The sequence below is a fragment of the Empidonax traillii genome, unplaced genomic scaffold, assembly GCF_003031625.1.
Source record: "Empidonax traillii isolate 1590-97213 ecotype Southwest subspecies unplaced genomic scaffold, ASM303162v1 scaffold164:size861626, whole genome shotgun sequence".
Taxonomy (NCBI): domain Eukaryota; kingdom Metazoa; phylum Chordata; class Aves; order Passeriformes; family Tyrannidae; genus Empidonax; species Empidonax traillii.
In genome coordinates, this window is record NW_020955357.1 from 735,778 (window position 1) to 748,266 (window position 12,489).

Sequence of the window (12,489 nt, forward strand, 5' to 3'; positions counted from 1 at the left end):
TTTACCATCCTCACATGATCTCAATTGCTGCATGTTAGAAATACATTCCTATGGCAATTTTGCTCTCTTCAGGGCAAGGGAAAAGGTAAGGGAATTAGACTTGTAAATAATAGCTCAATCCAACAGTGTGCTTCACAGGTATACTGTCAGGGAGTACACAATACTTCTTGGGTACCTGCACATAGTTTTTCTGCTTGATTATCTTATGGGCAGTGCCTCACTGCACTGAACTTGGCACACAGAACCACTTCTCCTTCCGGAGTAGTCGCTGTAATTTCCTACTCAGAGTAACACATTTAGGGAGATGTTATTCTTGTAATGAAAGATGCTACTGAAAACACAGATAATATTTCATTATCATAATCATGTCATGACCCAGTCATAACCCCCCTAAACCCCACCTGACTCATCACTTGCTTAATTGGTTTCATCTATTCCAGCACTATTATCAACAACTTTTTATGAAGCATGGGTCAGAGTTACCATGTCTTTCAACACTGTATTGCTACTGTATCCTGATCTAAACATGTAAAGGTTCATCCTTCATAGCTTCATCAGTCTACCTGCTTATTTTCAGGTCATAATCAGATTACTCCAAAGTGTTGTATTGCATAACTTCTTCCAAATTGAAGTCCCAGGTAACTAGTCTGATAACAGTCATCTGGAACAGCTTTATAAAGGGCTTGTTCTCAAGCATTTATAATTTGCACTTCCTGATTAGTAGAATATCATGAATTAGAAAAATCCCCCCAAACTTATCTTTTTTCAGCTTGCTGCTGACTACATCAATTTTTGTGCTCAACTTTAGGAAATAAGAAGCTCCAAAAACTTTTAGATGAATTCTTTTTCTAATTCCTCTTTTTTTTTTTTTTTTTCTGGTAGTCAACCTTAGCCCATTCTATTTACTATCAGATTTTTTTAACCCCATACTTCAGTCACAGGTCGTAGAATGCGGTGCATTTGTCCACATGTGGTAACTTATTGTCAAATATTTATTTGCTCAGAATGACCCATCACTAATCTCATAAAGAAAGTGGTTTACTGTTTGAAGTATGGCCAGGAATGTATTTTTGATAATCCATTTTGCAAAGCCCCCAGAAGACACTACAGCATCCAAGAGGCAGATCCTTTGGTACTTGGTAGCTGGAGAGACTTGACAAGAGGAAACCAACTCTCTCATTCATCAGTAACAACCCCATTAAATGACCCGACAGGTTGTGCAACACCCACTGACAGGGTAACCTGGAAGTACCACAAGGCAGGTTTGCTGATAAAGGTCACAACCCCTTCTTGTCATTTGCTACCCTTCAGAAGAGTTGGCCTGCTCTTGTTGCTTAGCCATTAGCCCCATTGACAGATATTTTTGGATTAAAGAATTCATTTCAGCTTACTAGAGAAGGACATACTTCTGTGCACCAGGAACCCTCAAAAGCAAATGATGCAGAATAGGGACAGCCCATTTCCAGTGATTTTGAGAAACATGTGAGTAGTAGTATATACATATAACTAGTCTGTATAAACTGTGCAGTCAGGGCCAACTGAAAGCTTAGGAAGCAAAAAGTGAGGACAGTGTCTGAAAGTAGTGCACTGACAGCTGCACATGCTAATGTGTTTGTACTTGTGGACTGACTGATGTTTTCATGGCAGAAATGACTGGCAGAATTGCCATTGTCCACAGCTTCAGGCCTCACAGCCACAGCATCAGCTCCAACAGCTTTAATTGCTGTTGAAAAATCTTTCTCTGTTCCACTGGGGAAGACACTGATCTGCATTTAGCTAGCAGGCTTTAGGCTACTGTATTCAGAGTTGTTTGGGCTTAATCAATAGTTCAAAACTTGCTGGCTTGGAAATTTTCTTGTCATTCTTATAAATAACATCAATGCATGAAGTAAGAACATCTAATTTTTTTAAAAAGGAAGAAAAAACCCTTGAAAACTAGACTCTTGGATAGACTTTAAATTTCCAATTGCCTGTTAAATGCCCAAAGCAGGTTGAAGGCAACCTCTCTACCCACAGACAAATGGTGGGTGAATTACACAGTAATAGACATATTTAAAGTTTGAAGATCATTTGTTCTGGAACAGCCCTGTCTACAGTGAAACACACAGAAAATTACTATCACAGTTTAGGGTAGGCAATTAAAATAAAGAAAACAGCTTTCTTCCAATTTAAATTAGTAAGGAGGGGAGTCAGGAAAACAAAATAAAACCACTCTTGAAATTGTCTGGGACACGAAGCCTATTGATTTTGTAGCTGCAAATGCGCAAAGTCAAAACCTTAGCAGGTACAAGCAATCAGCCCTCTGTGCATGTGTGCTTGTGTGTGTGTGCTCACCATTTTAAATATCATGTCCCAAAGACAGCAGACTCCTGCAGCACTAGGCCCTACAAACACCATATGCTACAGTCAGGTAGGGCAAGCTCAAAGCATGGCTGCTAAGGATTTAAACATTGTCCTCCTTTCTTCCAGCACTGTTCTCACATTCCCCTCTGCCTTTCCCCTTGGATTTTCATTTGCAATTGGGCAAACTGGAGGTTAAAAGCTCTCATACACTGCAGGAGAGATTTATATTCCTTAGTGCTGTAAGTGGCAGCAGGGGTGCCGAGCAAAGGAACTAGGAGCTCAGGTGGCCATGGACAGGATAGCTGATGAATCAGGAGAAGCAGGTTGACTCGCTGAGGGCTTGAGGCTCGAGGAGGAAGAGGTTTGCTTCAGCAGGAGGAGATTTGGACTCATTTTGTGAGTCAGCTCACCCTTTGTCTTGCATAACGCCATATCAGCCACAGAGCAGTGTCAAAGGACAAACAGTGACACTCAGGCCTTGCACATCCTGACTGACCTGTGGCTTTGACACTAGGGAGAGGGGCCTACTCCACATGTGTAAATAGTATTTCTCACTAATTCTTGTCTCTACATTCTGCAGGTCTTTTCCCTCCTTTATTCTTGTAGCTTACTCTCCCTTTGTTGGACTGATTCCCAAGGAGTGGCCTTTCTGCAGGTACAGTGTTGTAACAGCTCTGAAATGTTAGTCACCATTTTATCAGTGTTAAAGCATTCTCAAGACAATCTTTTTAAGAAAACTGTCACTCAGCACATTCTCCAGTAATTCGCTCTGTTGCAGCAAGTCAGGAGATTAAATAAAACCTTCCATTCATGTTACTTATCTCACCTTGTTCTGCACCCAGGGGTGAGTCTGAGGGGCCATGCCCCAGCTGTAAGGTATTTGTGTTTACATTGCAACAGTTCAGTACCTCTGTTCCACTTCCAGTAAGAAACACCTTTGTTTGTGGCTGATTTACAACACTCTGAACAACGCTCAAAACACTCTGCAGAGGCATTTTTGAAATTTTTTTCACATCTGATTTAACTAGTGCCGTTGTAAATCAAGAATAGCTCTACTAAGTTGATTTTATGTAAGATCTACATCACATTTGCATGCAGTAGTGATGGGAGCCTTATGAGTACTTAGGTAGAGGAGTACTTAGGTACTTAGGAGAGACACATGAAAAGTCATATACAAGTATGATCATTCATTTATTGGACATACTGACACTCAAGTTATTTTGACTAAACTGAGTAGTCCAGATTAGAATCTAGGTCCCTTGAAATCTCTACAGATATTGCCACCAACACAACCAACTCAGGATTTCACAGAACACATATTTACTAGGGACAGCTTGCTAAGAGAATTCCCATGTGTTTTAAATCATACTGCACTGATGAATAATTAATATCTAGAAAAGATTCGGTATATGTTTCTACAAGGAAGCTGTCAGAAGCCTACTGGATCTGAAGATGCAGCTCAAATATGAGTAATCTCCTGTTGCAGCAGCACTCCCTGTGCCTGGAGCAGTGGAGTCCACAGTCCCTCTCCCTTCCTTGCCTCTGTGGTTTCCTTACTGGGGAAAAGAGTTTATAGTTAATAATGTCACTAAAAACGGGAGTTGCAGATACCATATCTGTCTATACCAGAGGCTGCTGCTGTCAGAGTGGAAGGGGAAGACGGAAAGGAGGTGACGAGATCCTGCACTGCTCTCCAGAATATGGATGCCAAGAGGGAATTTTTATCTGGGGCAGTTCTTCAAAAAGAGAGGCATGGGAAATGAGAAAGGCAAAGAATAGGGACACTTGAGAGAGACAAGACAATACATTAATCCAAGCCAAATCTCCAGTAAATACTTTGCATTTATAACCGTTGTTTATGCATATCCGCTGTCTCTGCCATAGAGATAATGTGTGAGTGAGAGGAGAGATAAACTGCGTGACTGCAAGCAGAGGCAAGCCATGAGTGCCAGTTCAGATGAGCTTTGTCTTCTGAAACTGAGTAGGGAACCCTTCCTTCAATGAGGAATCTTTTTTAATTAGTCCCTCTCATTTAGGCCATTGACAGCTAGCTTTTATCCTTCAGGTTCAGCAGTAATGTATAAAGATTCATGTTGCTCTGTTAAATTAAAAACACACTGAAAACATGGTAAAAACCCCAGTAAAAAAGCCATTAGCTTTTCATAAGACTGGAGATTGCCTTTGTAGAGAATCCATTTTTGATCCAAGGAGACTGTCATGCTGCCTTATAACTGATACTTTACCAGAGTCTTATCCTGTTATGAGGCAGCTTTTAATTTACATCTGTGTCTTGTTCAAGGCGCTACCTTTCTGATATACTGTATTATATACAGCAACGTGATGGTCCTTTTGTAACAGTTCACTGATTTGAAATAAATGTTTTCAAGATATCCAGTTGTTTTGCTTCCGCTTGTGGCTCAAACAAACCACCAACTTTGGTATTTCTAAAACGCAAACACTATATGTTTGTGTTAATGGCTAATTACATGTGAGAAGACGGAAGGGACAACCTGTCATGGAAATCTCTTTACCGCTATTGAAAATGACAGTGCAGCACAAAATATTTGTCAGCTTTCAGTTCAATAGTGGATAAATGGTCATGAATGTGCTCGAGCTGGCTCACCCTGACAAACAAGACTGTTTGGGTACTGAGTTAGGTGAGTGACTGAGGTATGTGCTTGTGGGAGGGAGGTTTTCCAGTTGCAGCAAGAACATTAATCAGTTTGAACAGCAACAAGAAAAATATCGAGTGAGGTTGCCTATTATTTAACAGGATATTGTGACTATAAAATTAGCAAAATATTTTTGCCTTTCGAACCACAAGACATCAGACTATTAAACAGACTATACATATTTCTTCACACAGAAGTGTCATATAAGTTGTTGTCCCCTAAGTACCCCAAATCACAATCACTATATTTAAACATTCAATTTACTTTGAGTGCTTTTAGATCATTAATTTCCACAGGACACAGGTTTGCATATGTTTTATAGGTACCTTAACAAACTTAGCTGTATATATTGCTTGTCTGCTTAATTTATGCTGTTTTTTCTATTATGTCTAAACCACAAAACTACATTGCTCACTTCCTCTTCCTTGTTCTCGTTTGTTACCATACAGTCATTGCTCAAGCTGACAATACCTCAGACATTAAAAAGCCACAAAACCAGATTTTATCATTGTCCATCTAGAGGGAAACTGGGGACAATCTGAAGTATTTGATACCACCCAGGCCTCTCCTGTCTCGTACACCTTATGTTACCTTTGCAGGTTCAGGACAGTTGCTGAGGAAACGAGGCTTTGGGATACAGTGAGATGCTCTCTTAGTGCTACAAACAGTCTGAGTGGCAATGAACAAGTTTCCAAATAAGGAAATGTTCATTTGGTTTGTAACGTAAAGATTCTTAATAAAATCTGAACGATTAAGACGTTTCCAGTCTCTCTATGGTAAATATTGTACAATAAAAAAAATGTATCAAAGCAAAATTGGAAACCCAGAAAAGAAAGAGGCAAAATGAATCTGTGAAGGAGTCTAGTTTATATGCTTCTCAGCATTAAACTAAAGTTAAAAGTCTGCAGGGAACAGTAACTGACAGAACTGTATTTTTTTAATTATTAGATGCACTGACATACTGACTACATGAGCCTCAAGTGTATTCAGCTTGCCCTGGCTGTTTGGAGCTCATTGCTACTTAACTTGCAGATTCAGTGAGAAAAAGGAGGTGTTTCTTTCTGAAGCAGGTGATAAAGCTCTAGTAAATTTAGATCTTTCTGTACATAAGGTGAGAGCAAACTCCAAGAAAAAAGGAGCAAAGCATAATGTTAAATTTGGCTGAACTCTGCAATGGGAAATCAGCACAGTGATAGAGGAGCGTTTTTTGCCCCAGGTAAATAACAGTCACTATCTAAAAAATTTAAAAGTTATGATTCAGACCTACGTGATGACTCCCTCCAAAATCACTAGAGTTATTCTAGTTCTATGTTGACTATATTTTGGGCAGGATCTGTCTTCTAAATTCTTTGCCTAGACCCCTCATGCCCTTAACTATCTGTCAGTCAAGTACTTTAGCAGGTATCAATTTTCAGCTCTGCAGGTCCCTCAGACCCCAACTCATCCTTGCCCAGACATCAGCTCTCGTTCTGTCCCCATCTCTGCCTCTCCAGTAAGAGGCCCTGAGGGCTTTCTCACTGTGTTGCCCAGACAAGTAAGAGCTCACTCTGCTCACACATCTCTGGCATCCTTCCCTAGAAAGGTGAATATATGGTACAGGGAACCTGGAATCACAGAAATACCTGTCAAACAATTCATGCATTTGGGGTGGTGCATTGTTAAAAAGGCAGTGCTATGTATCCTGAAGTTCAGTGCTCAAGTTTATCAGCCAAACGCCACTTTGGGGGCGGTACTACTCCCATCAGGAAAAGTGGAGAGGGAATGAAAAAGGACACACACTATCCTGTTCCTTGGCACTTCTTCTATAGAAGCCAAATCCTCACCTGATTCTACACAGCAAACAGGTCAGCCGTTGAAGTGACAAGTGTTCCTCAGATAGCTGGAAGAAATAACTGATGACTAGTGCAAATGATCACAAGGGCATGCAAAATGAATTTTAGTAGTAATCTCAATATGAACTGACATTTTTACATGGTATTTCACACACTCCCACAGAAATTACTCTGACAAATATAATGCTAAGAAAGCATTCATGATAGGGTGAGACCAAGGACATTCAATTATAAGGCCAGAACGGGAGGGTCTGACAGCCCAAATTCACTTTGCTCTAAAGGGGATTCCATTGAATACATTAGCTCCTACAGTTCAGAGACATCAGCACATCTGAGAAGCATAATGCAATGAGTTAGGCCAAAGGAATTTCTTTTTTTCTTAAATCTCCTTTTTGTCTTAATTTACTAAATTCTTCACTTATTTTGACACTTGACTTTGATGAAATTCTGGCCAAATTCCAGTTTAGGAATTCCCTTCTGTGTCTCTGATTTCTTCCTCTAGAAACTGAAACAGCTGCTGCTTTCTACCAGACAGAAACCTATGGTACTGAAAATGTATCCTAGAGGTGTGTTGTAAGAAAATTATGTTGGTAAAGAAGACAAACATCAGGGGAAAAAAAAATTCATAATGTATACAATTTTGTTTTTACTAAGCTTAAATGCGTCTTGTTTATGTGGTCTTGATTACTGTTATCATAAGACCAATTGCCTTCTTTTGTAATTTATGGTGTTATTTTAGTGGCTTTCAAAACTCCAAGTAGTCCATAATCCTACATTAGGTTACTTGGAACTGGTCTACTGAGACATACTAAACAACAAAATGGGATGACTTACCTCAAAAGCCTTGCTAAGGTGAATGTTATCAAACAGAAATTGTTATTGATTTGGGGGCCAGAACGTCTGGAGAACTTTATTTCAGTAAAACTCTGGGATGTTCAACAAGATACTTTTGATTTTTGCTGGAATAAATGGAAAATTAATCGCATCTCCAATTTATCACCTGAACAATGGATAAATAAACCATCTTGGAATCCACAATTCACTGTATTCTGAATCAGAGAAGTCCTTGGAGTAATCCAACCTACAGCAAAGCTGAACCTTAGCACAGCATTATAAAAGGGAGAACATCCCTACACTGCAGGCCATATGTTATTCCAGGGTCTCCTTCCTGTTGAAGCACAACTTGCTTTGTTATTGCAGGATCACTTGTATATGTGGCTGCTGATATACAGAGATCTTTCAGGAAAAGAGTTAACAAGAAAAATTATAAGATCTCACTATATTAATTCTGCAAAAGCAAGTAAAAGGGATGCATAGGTCACAAATGTGAGTAGTTTATATGCAGTTGCCCGCAGCCAATGTGTTGGAGCAGGTCACTGTTAGTGCTTTGACCCCACTGTGGTGAGATGTGTCTCCTTTTGACAGATGAAAGCTCCCTGGTCATATGAGCATTGCAAGGCCAAGGACAAGGGGTGTGGGATCACTGGCATGCCAAGATGTCCTGCATTTCACCTAAAGAGTCGTTCCTCTTGCAGAAGGCGCTTTCCTGCACGTGAGCTCCACGGGAATCCCTTCAGCCTGGGGCCACCTCTCCACTCAGCACTGCTGTGCTGGACACCCAGCTTCTCCCATGCATGTTGCACAGCTGGCAGCAGTGGAAAGAACTAAATGTTGTCTTGTACTGAATAGTGAACATTGGAGTGGTGGTTTTCTTCCTAAATTAGGATTTCCCCTGCACAAGCTGCCTTCTTGATTTTCTGGTTCATATCAGTCATTTAGCTTACTTCCTCAAACAGGTTCTGCAAGGCTTTCTAGCAAAAAAAAAAAGTGTGTATATATGTATTTATATGCATATATACACAGAATTATAGTGAGAGTGTGGAGCAGGGCTGACATGCACCCACGCATTGGCCGCTCCCTTCAGACACTGCTGCCAAGAAAAGAGCCTGAAACGTGGCCTGTTTCCCCATCACCATGGCAACGTTGAGTGGGAAGAATTTCCTACAAGGCATCACACTGAGCCTCTGTGAGATGCTGCCAGGCTGCAGGTGACCCTGGATCAGGAGCAGTGCCCACCCCGTGCTGCCAACACCCCTCACCCTCCCACAGCTTCTCTGCTTGCCAGACACTGCCATGACTTCTCCTGGAGGTCCGTGGGCTCTGGCACTTGCAGATGGCCAAGGCCTGCCCCAGCATGGGGCTGGAGGAAAGCATGGCAGCTGTGAAGGCTGGTGGGGATAGAGGGGATGGAGGGAGGAGCTCCAAGCTGCTGTCCTGCTGCCTATTAGCTGCACTGCCCTCACCCTGATCCACCTCAAGGATACGGACTGGGGAATAGTTTACCTGAAAAAAACCTCAACCTCAACAGTCATCTACCTAGACTTTTGTAAGGTCTTTGACACAGTCCCACATGACATCCTTATCTCCTAACTGGAGAGATATGGATTTATTTGATGGATGACTATCCAGTGGATTAGGAATTGGCTGGATGGATGTAGCCAGAGAGCTGTGGTCAATGGCTCTATGTCCAGGTAGAGGCTGGTGATGAGTGGTGTCCATCAGGGCTCTGTCTTGGGACTGGAGCTCTTTAATATCTTTGTCAATATCATAGATGACGAGACTGAGTGCACCCTCAGCAAGTTTGCAGAGGACAGGACACAGGGTGGCACAAAAGAAGGAAGGGATGCCATCCAGGAGGACCTGGATAAGCTTGGGAACTGGGCCTATGAGAACCTCATGAGGTTCAGTAAGTCTAAGGTGCTGCACCTGGATCAGAGCAATCCCAAACAAAAGTACAGACTGGGAGATGAACTCATTGAGAGCAGCCATGCAGAAAAGGATTTCTCAGTTCTGGTGGATGAAAAGCTGGACACAACCCAGCAATGTGCACTCTCAGCCCAGAAAGTCAACTATATCCTGGGCTGCATCAAAAGAAGTCTGACGAGCAGATAAATGAAGGTGATTCTGTCCCTCTACTCTGCTTTTGTGAGACCCCACTGGAGCAAGTTCAGAGGAGGGCCACCAAGATGATCAGAGTTCTTGCTCAACCTTGAGAAGTCTCTGGAGGGACCTTAGAGCACCTTCCAATACCTAAAGGGGATCTACAAGAAAGCTGGAGAAGGACTTCTTACACAGGGCATGTAGTGACAGGACAAGGGGGAATGGTTTTAAACTAAAAGAGGGGAGATTTAGATTAGATGTTAGGAGGAAATTCTTTACTTTGTGAGGGTGGTGAGGTAGTGGAACAGGTTGCTCAGAAAAGTTGTGGATTCCCTGTCCCTTGACATGTTCGAGGTTAGGCTGGATGGGTCCCTGGGCAACTTGGCCTAGTGAAAGGTATTTCTGCCCCTGGCAGGGGGATTGGGACTAGAGGTCCCTTCCAATCCAAACCATTCTATGACTGTATGCTATGATAATGCATTTTAAGCAGTATGTAGGTTTACTGAATTTATTTTTTACTTCCTCCTCTTACTTCTGAGTAACATCTAACCACAGTAATGGAAACTGAAAACCCTTTATTTGCTTTGTGGCACGTGCACAAGTCTATAATCTGGATAAAAAATTAATAAAAGCTTATACGCTCTCTATTATACCAAACCATGTCTGTGGTCTTGACAGTCTGATGATTACTGTAACAATCTGAGATTGAAACTCACTGTGACCCAGATATAAACATCTTTTTTGAAATTTGGTATTTCTTCCTTGTGCAAACATGCCTTATGAGTATGATCTGGTATTAGTAAGTGCTAGTATGAGTGCTGAAGTGAGAAAATGCATAAATGCATTCTCACAGCTACCTTAGGCACCATTGTAGAGAAAGCTTGCATAATGTAAATTCTGATCCACAGAAAAATGTCCAAGCCATCCAGTGACTAAATATAAATTACTTCCTCCAAGCAAACCCACACCAATGCACTACCTGTTCCTCCTAAGAATCCCCTCTTAAACCTTTTTAGTTCTCCCATAGAGGAGTGCTGAAAGTGAAACTCAGCCCTTATTCAGACACAGCGAATCCACTCAGGGAAGACATGCTGTGGATTTCCAGCTGCTGGAAAAAGCTGCACTGGAAAATTTGTTACGAGGGAATTCAACTGCAGAACACCGGATCAAAAGGATTTTGTTAACTCTGTCACTTTGCAGAATATTTTGTTACTTTACTCAGGCTTCTGTATTTGTTCCTTATTTTATTAAAGTCATTACCTCAATTTCTTGCTTCTCCCTCTTCATGTTCTTCCATCTCTTTTTGGCAAAGTCCTTCACAGTCCTGATACCCATGCAGCCCAGACTCTTGTCTCCTGTGGGGTTCTTGACAACATTCTGCTCTGTTTATACCAGCAACTACTGTGTTCTCAAAGACAACTTTTCAAACATTTGCAAACAGGTCCCTAGTTAGAAGAGAGAACACAACTGCAATTTTTGCTTTACTGCTCAAAACTAACAGAGTAGTTCTCTAACACTAAAACTAAGGAAACACAATTTCCTAGGAATTTGTACCTAATGGTTGATGTGATATGGTTGATGTAACTCTTGCCTTACAGGCCCAAATTCTGAGCAAAGCTGGCTCCAATTACAGGAAATTCCCGGTTGCTTTTTCCAGTGTGAATTCTCTGATGCTTAAAATCAGGGGCTTCACAATGCAATCCTCCTTCTCAGTGGAGACATTACCAGTGTCTTTCTCCTCTACTTGTATGACAAATCACATAAAGAATTCGTGATATTTAAATTCAATGTCAGCCATGTCACACTGACTGCAGCTGGATGTGGATTAAAAATCCAGATAAGGTGAATGAAAAGACAGACACCTACCTGTCTCAACCTTCTTTTACTTAGGAAATCCAGCTGACATCTAAGTTTGTCAGCTTGCCTAATGCATTCTATAATAGCAAAAGCAAAACTTACTGGAGTTTGATGAAGAAGTTGCAGTAATGGCACTCTTATGCTGAACTTCACTGGGCTTTGCAGCTTTTGTTTTAGATTTAAAAGTCAATAAACCCTAAACAAGGACCACTGACTACCATATTTCACCAAGGTACCTGTGCTGTAAATACCAAATTTGTACATAGAGATTTTTTTTCTTAACCCAAGGATTGCTTGCACCTTTTTTTTTTTTTTAACTGGCAAAACTTTGAAATGCTAGATTCCAACTCTTGGCACTAGGCAAAAGCTCAATACAGTTAACAGTCCATCACATCTTAACAGCAGCCAAACCACAGCTTCTTCAGTGAAGAGTGGCTATTTCCTGATTTTCACCCTAGTCCATCATCTTTCAATTATTTTCAGGAGTGAACAAAAGAACCAAAATAAAATATTTAAAGGCAGAGTACTGTCTGGTAATAGCTGCTGGCTGCTTCTCAGGCAGAGGAACAATTCTGACATGCAGTTAGGCACATGATTTGCCTAATGTCATGACCTACACAAGGCTTATCACAGAAATCACACTTGTAAGGAATCACAAAATTTGCAAAGGCCAGAGAGATTATTAGAGCTATTTAAACTTGTCTGCTGACCAGCACAGCTGATGCAATTATATCCAGATTGTGTTCAGGTTAGCAGCCCATAGCTGCATGATGTTAAAAACACATCAGGTTATCACTAGGAATCTCTTCATCAAGCACATTTACCATGCCTAGCCGTGATTCTTC

General features: G+C 41.2%; 1 long non-coding RNA gene across 1 annotated transcript; it reads right to left on the minus strand.

Moving 5' to 3' along the window:
• Positions 1–2,931: 2,931 nt before the first annotated feature.
• On the minus strand, positions 2,932–3,233 carry LOC114058207. Its single transcript, XR_003571391.1, has 2 exons — positions 3,170–3,233; positions 2,932–3,017 (listed from the first exon to the last, which is right to left on the minus strand). It is a non-coding gene; the product is annotated as an uncharacterized LOC114058207 (long non-coding RNA).
• Between the last annotated feature and the right edge of the window lie 9,256 nt (positions 3,234–12,489).